We start from the raw sequence: 14,661 nt of genomic DNA, 5'->3' as shown, positions 1-14,661 counted from the left end.
GTACAATTGTGGCATTTTATGTTAGTGCATTTACAAATGAGAGTGTGTATTCAATAGATGCTTATGATTGTAAGGAAAGCACAGTGCAGAAGACGCTCTCCTAATGCCAATTCTAAGGGGAATCAAGCATGTATGTCTTTAAATCTTTTGCAAAACATTAAGATATACATAGACTAATGAAAAAACTAATCACACAGAAAACACAACAGAGAGTTAACACCAGATTTATGTGGGAAAATCCTTACAAGTTAAAAACCCACAACCTAAGAGAGATCACTTTATTCACAGTTAACAGAAGGTTACAATAAAGTTATAGATCCTCTTCACAGGCATTTGCTCTCAGAATCTATGTTCGGATCATAGCCATCACCTATGCAGAACACTCAAGCTTCCACAATATCCTCTCTCCCTCTCCGGTTACATCTCTGGCAACATATATATCAGCCTTCGATTACAATGTATTGGTTAAGCATAACCGTTATGGAGTCCAACGGTCTGTCATTCAGAAACCCAACACCAAGTAACATCCATCCACCTCACCAACATTGCGTTTCGGTTTTCTTTGGCTACATGTATTACATCTGTTGAATGCAGTTCACACAATAGTTAGTCGCTCCAACTGCCAGGAAGTCTAACTGTCGATCGTCCTATATTCACGTCTCGTCCATTATCCCACATTTGTCTTGAGGATGCATCAATTAGTATTCATATACCTAAACATGAATATCCTAATTGTTCGCAAGAATCCCTTTTGACCTTTGACCTATGTGGACATCCATCGACAGAACAAGGCGGCTCCATCGGCAAAAGCTACTTCGATCTCGAATGACACCGAAAGGTGATGTCATCGGCAAAGCATCAACCATTGGCGAGACCACTTCCAAGTTACCTCGATCTCTGATGACCAAGAAGACGGATCCATCGATCCATCGACGTAGCACCCAACAAGTTCTCTTGATCTTTGATGATACCCCGATCGACGAAGGTGACTCCATTGGGTCATCGGCAAGACAACCAAACTGGCTACCCCGATCCTCGATACCAACAAAGGTGGACTCATCGGGTATTGGTGTAGCAACCAACCATGTCACCCCAATCCCCGATAGCACTAGTCAATTTCATCGACATAGGTTACTTCGATCAGCCTGAACAGAAACTAGCACAACGTCAAGTGAATTCGAGGCACTTTTCCAACAATGATGCCTACAAAAGATCAAATGTTAGAACAAAAAGTTTTTAATTCAAAGCAAAAAATTAATAATTTATTTTCATAGACAATAAAATGTACTAGTAGCAACATTTAATATAAAAATCACACCATTAGAAAGTGTTTTAATGATATCTTGTTTGCCAAATTTTGATATTATATGTCTAAGTTATATAAAAAAGACAAAAAATAGTTTTTTTCCAACAAATTAGGGCTAGAGGGCAATGTATATAGCATTGATGTCAACAAAAAGAATATGCCAAACTTATCAAAATATTTTTTGTTGACAATATTGGTGGGAATAGTTACCCAATTGCAAATTAATCAAAAAATTGTTGTCACCAAAACTACAAAAAATAAATATGGAAGCCATGAAGAGTACCAATAGTTGTCATAGTTCCAATAGCCGCACACTTATTGTCATAGTGACCCCCCAATAGCCGTCATAGTGAAAACACCATTAATAAATTTGTTTTGTACCAATAGTTGATCATTTTTTGTAAATTTTTGTTCATAATTGGCCCATTTGTGCACCACTATTGGAACATTTGTGGAAAACTATTGGGACATTTGTCCACAAGTACTGACAATTTTGAGTGGACGGTTATTGGAACATTTTTAGTTAGGTATCAGGCAACACTTTGAAATGTGTACTTTTTGACCTTTGTGTGCATAATTGATTCCACATTGTGCATTGTTACTACCCAAAAGCTTGATCAATAGCTATAAGCAGTTAAGTTGCATACAAAGACAATTAAACAAACAAAAAAAAAATCTGATGTACTGTTTAGGATTTGTGGGTGCGCGAAGTTAGCTATGACGACTATTGGTGCTCTTCCCCTAGTGTGCAATGAATTTGTTAAAAGTGCCTAAAGAAATCACATTGGCAAGTTGGAAAATCGATTTGAAGCAACAAAAAATAGTTTGAGGTGATGGAAAAGTTGTTTTGTGATAGTGTGTTCATTAGGATATTAGCTTGTTGTTGCTGGTTGACATGGTGATGATTGTCGACAAATAAATTTATCATAAATTGTTTGTTAATTAATAATTTTATTGAATTCTTCATTTTTTTAAAAGATGATAAGAATAACAACATCTTCAAAATTAAATAATTAATATCAATTAGAAACATTAACAAGTATGCATCATCATGAACTCATAAGGATTATTTTCTTTTCAAATAAACTCATCACATGTTTATATTTATATACAAACCAACTCTTTGATCTTTTTTTTGTTGAGTGTGAAAAACCTGGGAGAACTATGGACACTAGTGATGAGAGATGTATTCTAATATATTTATTTATTTGAATCACAACTAATTCATTTGATTTCACTCAATGTATTTCTTCCTTCTTAAGCTCTTCGTCAACTTCTCTTATCTTCTTTCTCTAATTCACACATTACCTATCTCCATTGATTTTGGTCTTTAGTTTGTTCTTAAATCACATTGAACTTTTCTATATATAAGAAATGTAGAATGTAGATGAGGTGGTTGGCATCATGATCTATGTTCATAGTGATATAGATCATTTGTCCCAAAATTAAAATTTCCTTGATGCTTTACTTTCGGGAGTTGGCACACCATCCTTGTAAGAATGTAGGTTTATTGATAATGTGTTTTAGTACCATTGAATTAGGAGTCTCCAAATTTAATTTGCTTCTTGTGGTGGCGGGAAAAGCGAGATTGGGTGACTAGGACCTAATCCCACTTTTGCCAACACATTGGGAATATGAAAGAGCCTAGGGAGATAGATCACTTTGGCTACTTCTTGAGAGAAAGAGAGAGTCAAGGATTACCTCTTAGGGTTTCTATTCCTCTTGTTGCAAATGATGAGAAAAACTAGGGTTTGAATGATCAACTAGGCTAGGAGATAAAGAATGAAGCATAAATGAACTTGAAATTGAACAAATTTGCAGTCTAAAACTAAGATACTGAAAGCATGAAAGGGGGAGGATTTTGGATGTGTACCTGATGCTGCAAATTGAACAGAACTGACCAGGACCAGGGTGCCACGCCACTGTCCCTGATGGACTGACAGAGCTGTAACTGAGAAACTGCAAATTTGAGATCTTGAAGTTGCAACTTGTCAAATTTCATTGCAAAGTGGAGGGACCAGGGTACCATGCCCTTGTCCTGGGCATGACGAGGGCACCATGCCCACGTCCTTGACAATATTCTGCACGTTTGAGACTTCTGGGTCGTGTTGATGCATTTTCCAGATCTAAAACTGCCTCCGGATGCCTGTTTCTGCACCTGTAACTAAAAAGGGAAGGTTTGGGTGGCTATATAGGGTTTTGCTTTAGTCAAACCCCTGTTTTAGTGATTTCCACCTCCACAAATAGCCGATAATGTATTGAAAATGTGTGTGCTAGAACCTTGTGTGTATGCAAGATCCTAAATGATAAGAAACTAGAGCTACGCTACACATGAGAGTAAACCCTAAATGTAAATGTAAATGTAAATGATAATGCTTCAAACCAAATATGCTAAATGATCTAAATCATGAATGTAAATGTGCCAATCGATGTAAATAAGCTCATACAAAGACATGAAAATAATATGAAATCATACCAACCCCCAAGGGAGAGATATTGCCACTAGATCTCCTATTACTCTTCAATGTCTTCAAGGCTCCTAATTGATGATGAATGATTGATGAATGTTGTTGAAGACTCCACATAGGCTTCTCTTTCACTACCTAGAAGGCTCCTTATGCTTGCTTTGCTAAAAACTCCCTTAGATTAGATAGATCTTAGTTGCCTTCAAATGGAGAAAGAGAGCTCTTATGTATGAAACCCTAGATCTTAATTTCGACTTAATTCCACCTTTAGGCCGACCTAGGAATTGAATTTACCGCCAATATTTTGGGGTTAAGCACTATAATATCATAGAATTGTGCTCCCAAAATTTCGGGAAAAAAGCCAAGGACCATGTGCACTCCCACCACGCCACGGTCCCACCAACTTTTCACCAAATTTTCAGGGTCGTTAGATATGATGATATTAGAGCGAATCCCAAAGTTACAGCTGATTTCGAGGTGTTTTTATATGCGAAATTGGGCCTTAAAGGTCGAAATAAGACATAATTAGGGTTTATGATTAAATGATTTATTGGAGGAATAAAATAAAAAGGAGCACACTTAGGGTAAAGAGCCCAATTTTATAATGTATGAAGTGATGAAATAGGACTTTAGATTTAATTAAATTAATTAAATGCTTAAAGGGAAATTAGAAATGCAAGATGCAAGACACATTAAGGCGGGTGCTAACCTAAGTGTAAAATTGTACCACCCTAGCAAGGGTGTACAATTTACGACACTACAACTCCATAATCCTTTCTAGGATCTATAGTGAAGTAGGTAACATTAAGATTTGACATAAATTGCACATGTTGGTTGCATTGACTCAACAAATTGTCATTATATAGTAAATACTTGGTACTATTTTCAATTAACTTCCTCGACTAAATAACATATGTGGAGTGATCAACAATAAATAAAAATCAAATGGAAGGTTTTAGACACAAAATAATTTATAATCCCAACTACATCCAATGATAACCAATTGCTATGACTTATGGTTCATTTCATGACATGATTGTGCTTGCAATTATAGTTATGAGATCCTCAAATTTGAAGACGTGTGTTGTGATATGTAGTGCCTCAAATGTGACTTATACTTGCTATGGATATCCTAATAGAATTTTCAAGTGGTTTGTCTTTTAACTTCACTAAGTATTCTTTATGCTTTTTGAACTCCTTATGCTTTCCCCAATTTCATAATCAAGTAGGTCTTTAATCTCTTCTATCCTTTGTGTAGACACATATGATTCTATTGTTAATTTAAGGTATTTTAATTTTATTTCATGATATTCATAAAAAATATTATTAAATATTGTTGAAATACCACGATCTTTAGATAATTCTAATTCATATACATGTTTAAAATTAAATCTCATAAGAATTCTACAAGACACAATTTTTTTTCTTCTTTAATTTATTTTATGTATCTTGTAGAAATATTCCCTTCCTCAATTAAATAATAACTTCATCTACTATTTGATACTTATGTTTTTTCCTTTGATTAGCCTTTTCTAACTATCATTTAACTTCCTAATTTAATTCTTTTTTAATATTTGTTTGCATATTCATCAGCTACATCATTTTTTTATGATTTGCAGTTTTGAAATATTTCTTAAATTTTTCTATATATAATTTTAAAAGGCTTTTTTTGGTATTCTTGTTGCCAAGTTATTATAAGACTATTCAACTTCAAGATTAAATTCAATATTTTTAATTTCTCACTTGATAAACATCTTAACAAAGTTTCTAAATTCTTATTTAGAATTTAAAATTATATTCATTTGCTTTCATAAAGTTCTCCATAAGTGTCCAACAAATTTCATACCTTTGTCTGACATAGTACTTTTAGGTAAATCATATAATCACACAATTTCTTTTAAAAATAAATTAGATATATGCATGAAATCATTAATTTTCTTACAAGCATGGAATGTGTTATTTTTGAAAATCTATCAACAATTACAAAAATAGAATCATGTCCTCTTTTAATTCTAATACAAAATCCACATTAATATAAATCCATATCAATAATCCCTCCATAATATTTTTGGAATTGAAAATGATTTAAACAATCCATCATTTTAACTCTTTATTTATTTATTATTATTTGACAAGTTTTGCAATTTTGTACATGTTGTTTAACATCTTTATGAATTTATGGCAAAAAAGTCGCTTATTGATATAAATCTCTTATCAATACAAAAATATTTTGTTGGCAATTGCTATGTTTTTATTGTCACAATCCTCTATTAAGAAAATATTAATAAATATAAATAATAAAAGTAATTAGTTGAGGGTAGGCCAAAGTATTAAAGATATGGACTTGCATTTGTGACAATTAAAACTAGGTAATATAAATGAATGATCCACCTACTAGATGTGATGGATAGGTAAAGAGTATGATCATAAATCAAATCATGAAGGATAGATTCTCTTCCCCTATAAATTTACATAGTAAAAATGTATGAAAAATGTGACAACATAGAAAAGACATGTGAGTTGTTTGACAAAATGCTTCAATTGCAACCTTAGGGAATGCCTTGATGGAAAAATATGTTCAAAACGGGTTTGTTGAAAAGGTCTTAGAAAATTTTAACTAAGGAAAAGTCAACATCCTACTTGCCATTGCTCAAACTAGAGCTTGAGAAGAGGGTATCATTAGCCATCAAAGCATGATTAATAAGGAATTTTTATCAAATATTGTAATTGTAAGGGCTGCTTTTTATCATTGTAGCATTCACAAAAAAAATCACACAAAATTGAATAAAGAGGAATTTGTGCACCAAATCTCTCTTGAATGGTTTCAAAATATGATTAACCCTCTTGGTAGCTTACATTGTGTTATTAGGTTGAATTTATTTACACTTTCCTAACACCTTACATGAGGATGAAAGTGAGACTCCACTAGCTTATTAAGATCTATCCAGTTTTATGTTTATTGGTCATTGATAAAATTCATGATCATAGTTGCTATGGTTGTTTATATTGATGAAATTCATATCCTCAGGTTTATACTATTGTATAGTGATAAAAAATCCTAAACATACATAGTTGTTGATTGTTGTTGTTGTATGGGGTTTGAAATAATTGAGAGTAGGGGTAACTAGAGTACAACATGTGCATGCTATTTATTGTTATCAAAATTGAGGAACTAGAATTGGGCCTTGTATGATGGATTAACCTATTCATTGCCTTTTGGATTGAAGTTAACTTGGAATAATATACCTTATGATTTAAAATTTAAATGGTTTGAATGGGACAACATTGTTACTAATTTTTGGTAGTAGTGTTGTTGTTAAATGTTCTTGAAATTGTGTTGAACAAGGCTATTTTTGTTCATTATACCATGGTACTTATGATACCAAGACATACAAGGCAACTATACTTAGGTTAAACTTGATTTCTATCTTTGGAATAATGTGTAGATCCTTAGGTATATAAAGTAGAATCTATTAGACTGTGACCTAAGGCTTTGTAAGCATAATATAAAGGGGTTGAATAGAAGTACCTTCCTTATGAGTTGCTCTTGTATACTAGAATGACACTAGCATAATATCATGTAGACATGACACTTACACCAATGATGAGTAGAATGAAATATTTGTACCATTATAGTATTTTGTGTATTAATTCTTAGAACGGGGATAAAATTAATCTTGTTGACTATCAAATATCTTATGCAATACCTATAAATGGTTTTGGTTTTGATCATATCATTAATATAATTATTATGATCAAGGTTAGGATTATGATAGCTCATTTTAATTAAAATGATTGTGACCAAATTAGTACCCTTTGGTTCTTTATGAGGTCTTTGTCGAGATGGATCTTTTTTAATATTATTATAGTTGGAAAGAGATAATTATGTCATCATTAGCCATTGCTTGGCATAACATATATTTAGGAATGTCTAAGTGTCAAGCTGTGATGTACATGGGTTGATGGGGTAGCTTGTAAGCATTTAAATTTGGGAAATTTTTATGATGGACTAAGTATGAATTAGTAATTGATTTGAGGCTAGATTCCCTTAGTATCTTGATCCTTCTAAAATACTTAAACTAAATAATAAATCATACCATTATTGGGCACTAAATTGTGAGGACTATTCATTGAGTTTAAAGACCTTTCATACATATTCTTGCTGTGTTGGGTTGCTTGCTAAGCAAATGATGTTGAATTTTGAAAGATGTGATGTTTCTATATCTTGTGATCATTGAAATAGAGTATAGTGGTTGCGTTACAAATATATTGTGACTATATGGAATCACCTACCACTGACCATCAAGGCCATGTCTACTATAAATGAAAAGTGTTAATGCTATTTAGACCATGATTAGACTATCATATTAATATTGGGTTGCACCATATGGTAAGTAGAATCAAAAGGTTGAGAAAAGTAGAGTATTCAGTATGAATTAGGTATTGGTCATGCTTAAAGCAAGTTTATAAGTATACATGTAAGCCTTTAAGGTTTTAGATAATTTTTATGTGACCTTGTTGATGAATGTTGTGTTCCATCATGATGGATGTTATATATAATACGATGATCTACTTGATATTATTGAATCCTATTATAGGACACACACCATTTGAATACATAATGAGGCTTTTTCATAATTATTGCATTGTGAAGAATTTTGACTACTTTTATCTTGTGTTTAGATATGATAGGATTTATTTTATGGTGATTTAGATGGATGCATATTTTTGTGTATGGATTTGATTATTTCTATAATAGTAAGTGTTGGTATAAGATTAGATGACAATCAAACTTGACTTTGATTTGATAAAATGGATATAAAGTGGGAATTAAGGTAGGTCTAGTTATATATATATATATATATATATATATATATATATTCAACCCTAATTTTATTAGTGTTAGCATGAGATAATAAATAATTATCATATATGTTGGTCTTAATAAATGAAACTTCTTATAAGCATAGAAAAATTCAAAAAGGGGTTGTAAGGAGATAATCTAACTCAATTATCCTAGTGACAAGAAGTAATAAATATACCCTATGTCTTAATGAGATGACAATTTAACGCATTATAATAGGTTCATGTTGAACTGTGAATAATTATGGGGTGAAGTTTAGTTTGAGATCTTGATTCTTGGATGAAAGTGCTTTAGGAAATATTTGATAAATTAGGAACTTGGTTAGGCTTCTTTGATATTGGTAAGCATTATTAATTATTGGGAATCATTTAAATGAATGATATTGGGGTACGAAATAGTATTCAAAGAATTTAATTTTGGTTATGTAGATAAAATCTGCATCCTTTTGTGTGCTCAAGCCATTGATGGAAACATGTCAAAATCAACCCAAAGGAGTCCTGAAGTCATGCAGAGGTGATGGGGTGATTAGAGATGAGAAAAATAAAAAATCCATATTTTCGATATTTTTTCCATGTTCCAGTGTTTTGCATTTTTAGAGGCCTTCAGAGCAAAATTTGGGGTTGAAACTATCATCAATCCCTTAACTTGATATCCAGAGGCATGGTGTTAAGGGAATGAAATTAGATCTTTTGAAGACCTTTCCAATGGTGTAAGCGATTTCAAATTTTGAGCACTGAGCAAAAAGTTATGATCTCTCCAAGTTGAGACCAATCGGTTGCCTCTAGCGAAGAGGAGGTACAAGCGCACCACATGTCAGCATGGCACAATTTCTAGCAAGCCCACAACTTCTTACTCTCCCAAAGGTGTGCTGAAGTGCCACGTGTCAACATCACAGGGTTTTCAAAGGCAAAGGGAGAGGAAGGTGTAATGCCCCTCCCTTGATTAGGTTCTCTTTAACCCAATTTGACTTTGGTTGACCTCTTCCGTTGTTTACATGACTGGATAATACTCTCTAATGTAATGACCTTTATTATGATTCTAAGATATGATGTTGGTTATGCATTTTATCTCTATGGATGTTTAGTTGTTAGATTATATGCTTATGTAGTGACCTTGGACTAAGCTATCTACTTTATGTATGAGATATATCTTGTGTCTTGGTACGAGTCTTCTTGGGGTGCGAGGGGATGATCTTCTGTCACCCACTTCGGAGGGACATGAAATGTCACAACCCTCCTCCACCGGTGTGCTTGTGTATATAGGAGAAATGTAGGTGTGTTTTCTCGGTGATGCAACTTTAGGTACTGAGCATAGAATCCACCTGAATCACCAGGTCTGAGCATACTCTATGAACCAATGGTAATGTTGAAAATTGGAGCTATCGGTTAGACCCTTGACGTGACCATCATTCCTATAGGAATGAGATCCTTGTTAGGTATCCTTGTACTTTGGTTGCCTGGTCATATAAGTGTTAGTCATGTTGTCCCTTCATGTTTGTTAGTCTCAGTCTGTTACTCTTGTGTTTAGTTTAATATTTATCCTATTATATTAGCGAGGAAGTATTAATATTAATATATTAATGATATTTGAGTATTAATGATTAATTAATTAATAAAAAAATTGGAAATTGTTGCAACATTATATTAATTTAATCCGTGGAGCTAAAATACTTAAATTATTTAACTATTTTTGAAATGATTATTTAAGGGAATTAAATATTTATTTGGGTATTTAAATTGTGTTCATGGAAAATCTATTAATTTTTTTTTAATGATAATTAATATTCATTTATTTCAAATTTGAATGTGTGGGGGAGTTACAAAAGAATAAATTAATTATTAGAATTATGAAGGGAATCTTGCATGCATGGGGAGTTACTTTTGAGGAAAAAGCTTTTTGGCTTCCCGTGAAGAATTTTCTAGGGTTGGAATTTCTGGTTATGGGGTTTTGAAAAGGAATTTGGGGAAAATCTGGTTTGGAAAGAAGAAATTGGGGAATAATGGAATGCTGGTTTGGGTTTTGCTGAGGAATTAGTGAAGGGATTTGAAAGATTTTGTTGAAGCTTTATGGATTTGTGTGCCTTGCGTATCATGATTGGCAGTCGTGGTTTTCTTTGGGAATGATTGCTTCTACCTTTGTGTCATTTTCTAGATAGCGTAAGGAGGTAGGGTTTCTGTGTTGGCATTTGCATGAAGATTGCATTAATGAAATGTTATGTTGTCATTGATGTCAAGTAACCGATAATGACATTGTTATAATGTTGTTTTGTAACTGGTAGGAAGAGCTAGTGAAGGGAACTGTAACCGATAGGTAAGTTTGTGGAGTAAACCGGTATTGCTAAGTATTGAAGAGTTGAATTGGTAAACCCTACCTATTGATTTGATAAACCCTAACCGATTAAGTTTGGTGAATTGGTTATATTGGTTTATGATATGATGATGAGTGGTAATGATTATGACACATATGCATATTGTATGAAGAGAGTTTCAAAGTGTTTTTGGCGCGTTGAGATAATGGTTTTTGTCTAGGGAATGCGCAAGCATATTGCATGTAATGCAAAGCGCGTGATGAGTTAATGAGTTTGATGAAGTGGTGATCAAGGAGCAGTCGAGGCTTTCTTGAATGATGTGCATAGATTGTTATGTAATCCAACAGTCATACTTGAACCAACGTGTTTGTAATCTCTATGAGAGAATTAGTTTTTTTTTTGTGTTACCGACCTAATTTATTTGTTTATAAGGTCGATGAGTTATTTTGTTTCAGAGTTGGCAAAGTTCTAGTTAAGTGTGTGGTTGCTGAACCAGATGATGTATCTGCAGTTTGTGTAAAGGCGGATAGGAGCATGAAAACAAGCAAGTGTAGTGCTATTCAAACAGATCAGAAAAACCCCTCTTGTTTCCTAACAATTACAATAGTTTGAAATCCCCTAACTGGGTAAGCTCTAACAAGCTTAGTGTTATTCAAATCCTCTAACCAGGTGGTCCATTAGCTTGGATTTCAAATCCTCTACCAAGGTCACTCCTCACAGGGTATTGCTTCTAACAAGGCATTATAGTCGATCCCTTAACCGGTTGGTCCCTAATAGGATCTATTCTTAACAAGACTTTTTGTAAAGCTTTAATAGGCTTGGCTCCTAACAGGGCAAACTTCAGAAGAGTTCAGATAGTTATCTTGTGAGTCTCATCTCACCGTGGTTTTTACCCATTTGGGTTTCCACATTAAAATATTGTGTCAAGTGGTGAATGTTTACTGTGGTTGATTTGCTTAACTGCTTAATCCACTTTGATAAGTTATGATAACCAACAACAATATGAAATGAGGTTTTACTTATGTTAGTAAAAGTATTTGGATGTTTATGAGTTTCAAGTTGTTTACTATTAATATGTTGTAACAGTCAACCGATTTATCTTAACAGTGATATTGCATTTATAGTTCAATGGTTTAACTTGTTAGTTTATAGTTAATTTGAGAGGTTGATTCCGAGATTGGTGAAATTTTATATCAATTTTCTATCTATTGATTCAACCCCCCCTCTCAGTAGTTGATCAAATCCTTACTTTCATCATACCATCAATTGGTATCAGAGCTTCTCAGGTCCTCTAAGGTCTAAGCCTAACAACTTGAGGTAAAGATCTTGTAGAACATGATGAAGAAGGAAGGTCCGAAGTTTAATAGAGAGAACTATAGGATATGGAGTAATAGAATGAAAATTTATATCAAGAGTCCAGGAAATCAATACTGGGAACATGTTGGTACTCAATATGTTGCACCTAGTGGGATTATGACTGATGATCAGAAGAAAGAGCAAAAAGAAAACAATCAAGCATTGGAGTCTATTATTAGTTCTTTGTCTGATGCAGAATATGTTGATGTCCATGGTCTGGATACTGCATATGAGGTATGGAAGAAACTTGAAGAGATTTATAGTGGTGATGAACACGTGAAGATTGCCAAGGAAGAGAGTCTAAGAGGAAAGTTTGATGACATGCGGATGGCTGAAGGTGAGAATATCCAACAGTATGGTCAGAGGATAAAAGAGATAGTTGGTGAGATCAAGAGTGCTGGTGGTAAAGTGGAAGATGCCACAGTGGTTAGTAAGTGTGTCGACTTGAATTTCATCCTCAGAATGTTACCTGTAATAAGTTAGTTTCACAAAATACCAATGGAAATGCTACAAGAAATCCAAACCCAACCAATGAAACTACATGAAATATATATGAAATAAAAATACTAATATTACCTTCATGGTTTATGTCTCATTGTGTCCTAACTCCACTGTTCCTGGTTGCAGATGGTGTGCTCTCAGACAATGCACTAATGGCTTCCAAGATGGCATATGAAGAATGGAATGATAACTTGTAGTTAACTGATACTATGATATGCAATACTACATGATTATGCTAAATGATATTTTCTATTTGCTTCAAAAACTCATAGATGCATATGATTAATTTGAAGACTAACTCTCTCTCAACTGAAGCTCTTGATTTTATAGACCTTGAGAGGATTAGATGATGTGGCTCAGATCAACGGTCATGATCAAATCTGTAGATTTGAATGGCTATGAGCAAAGGTGATGGTTGAGAGAAACGGGGAAGGAGAAGACAAGTGTCACTCATCTCACCTTGACTAGGTTGCTGACTGAGAGAATCTAGGGAAGGTTGGAGGAAATTTAGGCATGATAGGACAAGTGGACTCAAGTCCTTCCTAAGATGTAGGGATGTTGGAGAGAATATAGGAAATGGTTATGAAATATGTGCACATACACAATTTTCATTAAGTTTGGAGGTTGGAGATAAATGATGAATTAATATTTAAGAAATATTAATTTCCTTAGCCACATGTTTGATGAGTTGGCAAAGAGAAGATGAAGTGGAGATGGAGGGTGAGTTGGAAAAGGGATTTAAATAATTTAGAGGAATTATTTAATATTTGAGACTATAGGATAGGAGAATAACTATTAAATATTAGATATTTAATTGTTTGGAGGAGATAATTAAATATTAGATATTTAATTAACTTGGTTAAATAAGATAATTAAATATTAGATATTTAATTATTTAGAGGAATAGGATAGATGATTTAATTAATAAAATATTAATTAATAGAAAGACACGAAAATGAATTAAATAAATTAATCTTTTCAAATTAACTATTTAATAGAAGAATAAACATTAAATAAATATTAAATATTTATTTAATTGCTCATAGCCATTTTTATGTGTATACAGTAAGGTGTTGAGAAACCTGCTACCGGTCTATGCTATCCAAGTTACAACCATTCAGGAGCTAAAATCTACTGACAAAACTAAGGTAATCCTTGAATCCATCATTGGGAAGCTTACTGCTTTTGAATTAAATGGATATGATGGTAGTATTTAGAAATCTAAGTCTGCATTTAGAGCTTCAGTTTCTAACCCATCTATGAGGAAAAGTAGAGATGTCAGTCACAGTTATGAATCTAGATCCAACAAAGAAGTTGATGATGAAGACAATTTGGTTGATCTTGAAGCATTGTTGGCCAAGCGGTTTCCCAGAGGTACCGGTAAATACAGAGGAAAATTACCTTTGAAATGTTTTGCATGCAACAAGAGTGGACACATTGTAGCTAACTGTCCTATTGGTGATAATGAGCACAAGTGAGAAAAGTTCAAGAAGTACAAGGGAAAAGGCAAAAGAGATTGTCGTATTGCAGTTGATGGTGGCATTAATGATGAGGAATTTAAGGGTGATGCTAATGAAGACATTGTTTGTATAGCCATTAAAGAAGAGACATTTGATCAGAAGGCTTTAGTTTCTCGCATGGATAATTCTGATGATTGGATCATTGATATTGGTTGTTCACATCACATGACCAGCGACCAGAGCAAATTTCTTTCTTTGAAGGAATTTTAATGGCAGAGTTGTGAGATTTGGTAATGACTCACCCTGCATGGTTAAAGGTAAGGGAACTATTTCTCTTAATGGAAAGAGCAATGCAGATGATGTCTACTAGGTTGAAGGATTACAACACAATCTTTTGAGTG

This window comes from Cryptomeria japonica, chromosome 11, assembly GCF_030272615.1.
Source record: "Cryptomeria japonica chromosome 11, Sugi_1.0, whole genome shotgun sequence".
NCBI classification, from domain to species: domain Eukaryota; kingdom Viridiplantae; phylum Streptophyta; class Pinopsida; order Cupressales; family Cupressaceae; genus Cryptomeria; species Cryptomeria japonica.
The sequence above is the reverse complement of the archived record's forward strand: the minus strand, read 5'-3'. Positions refer to the sequence as shown.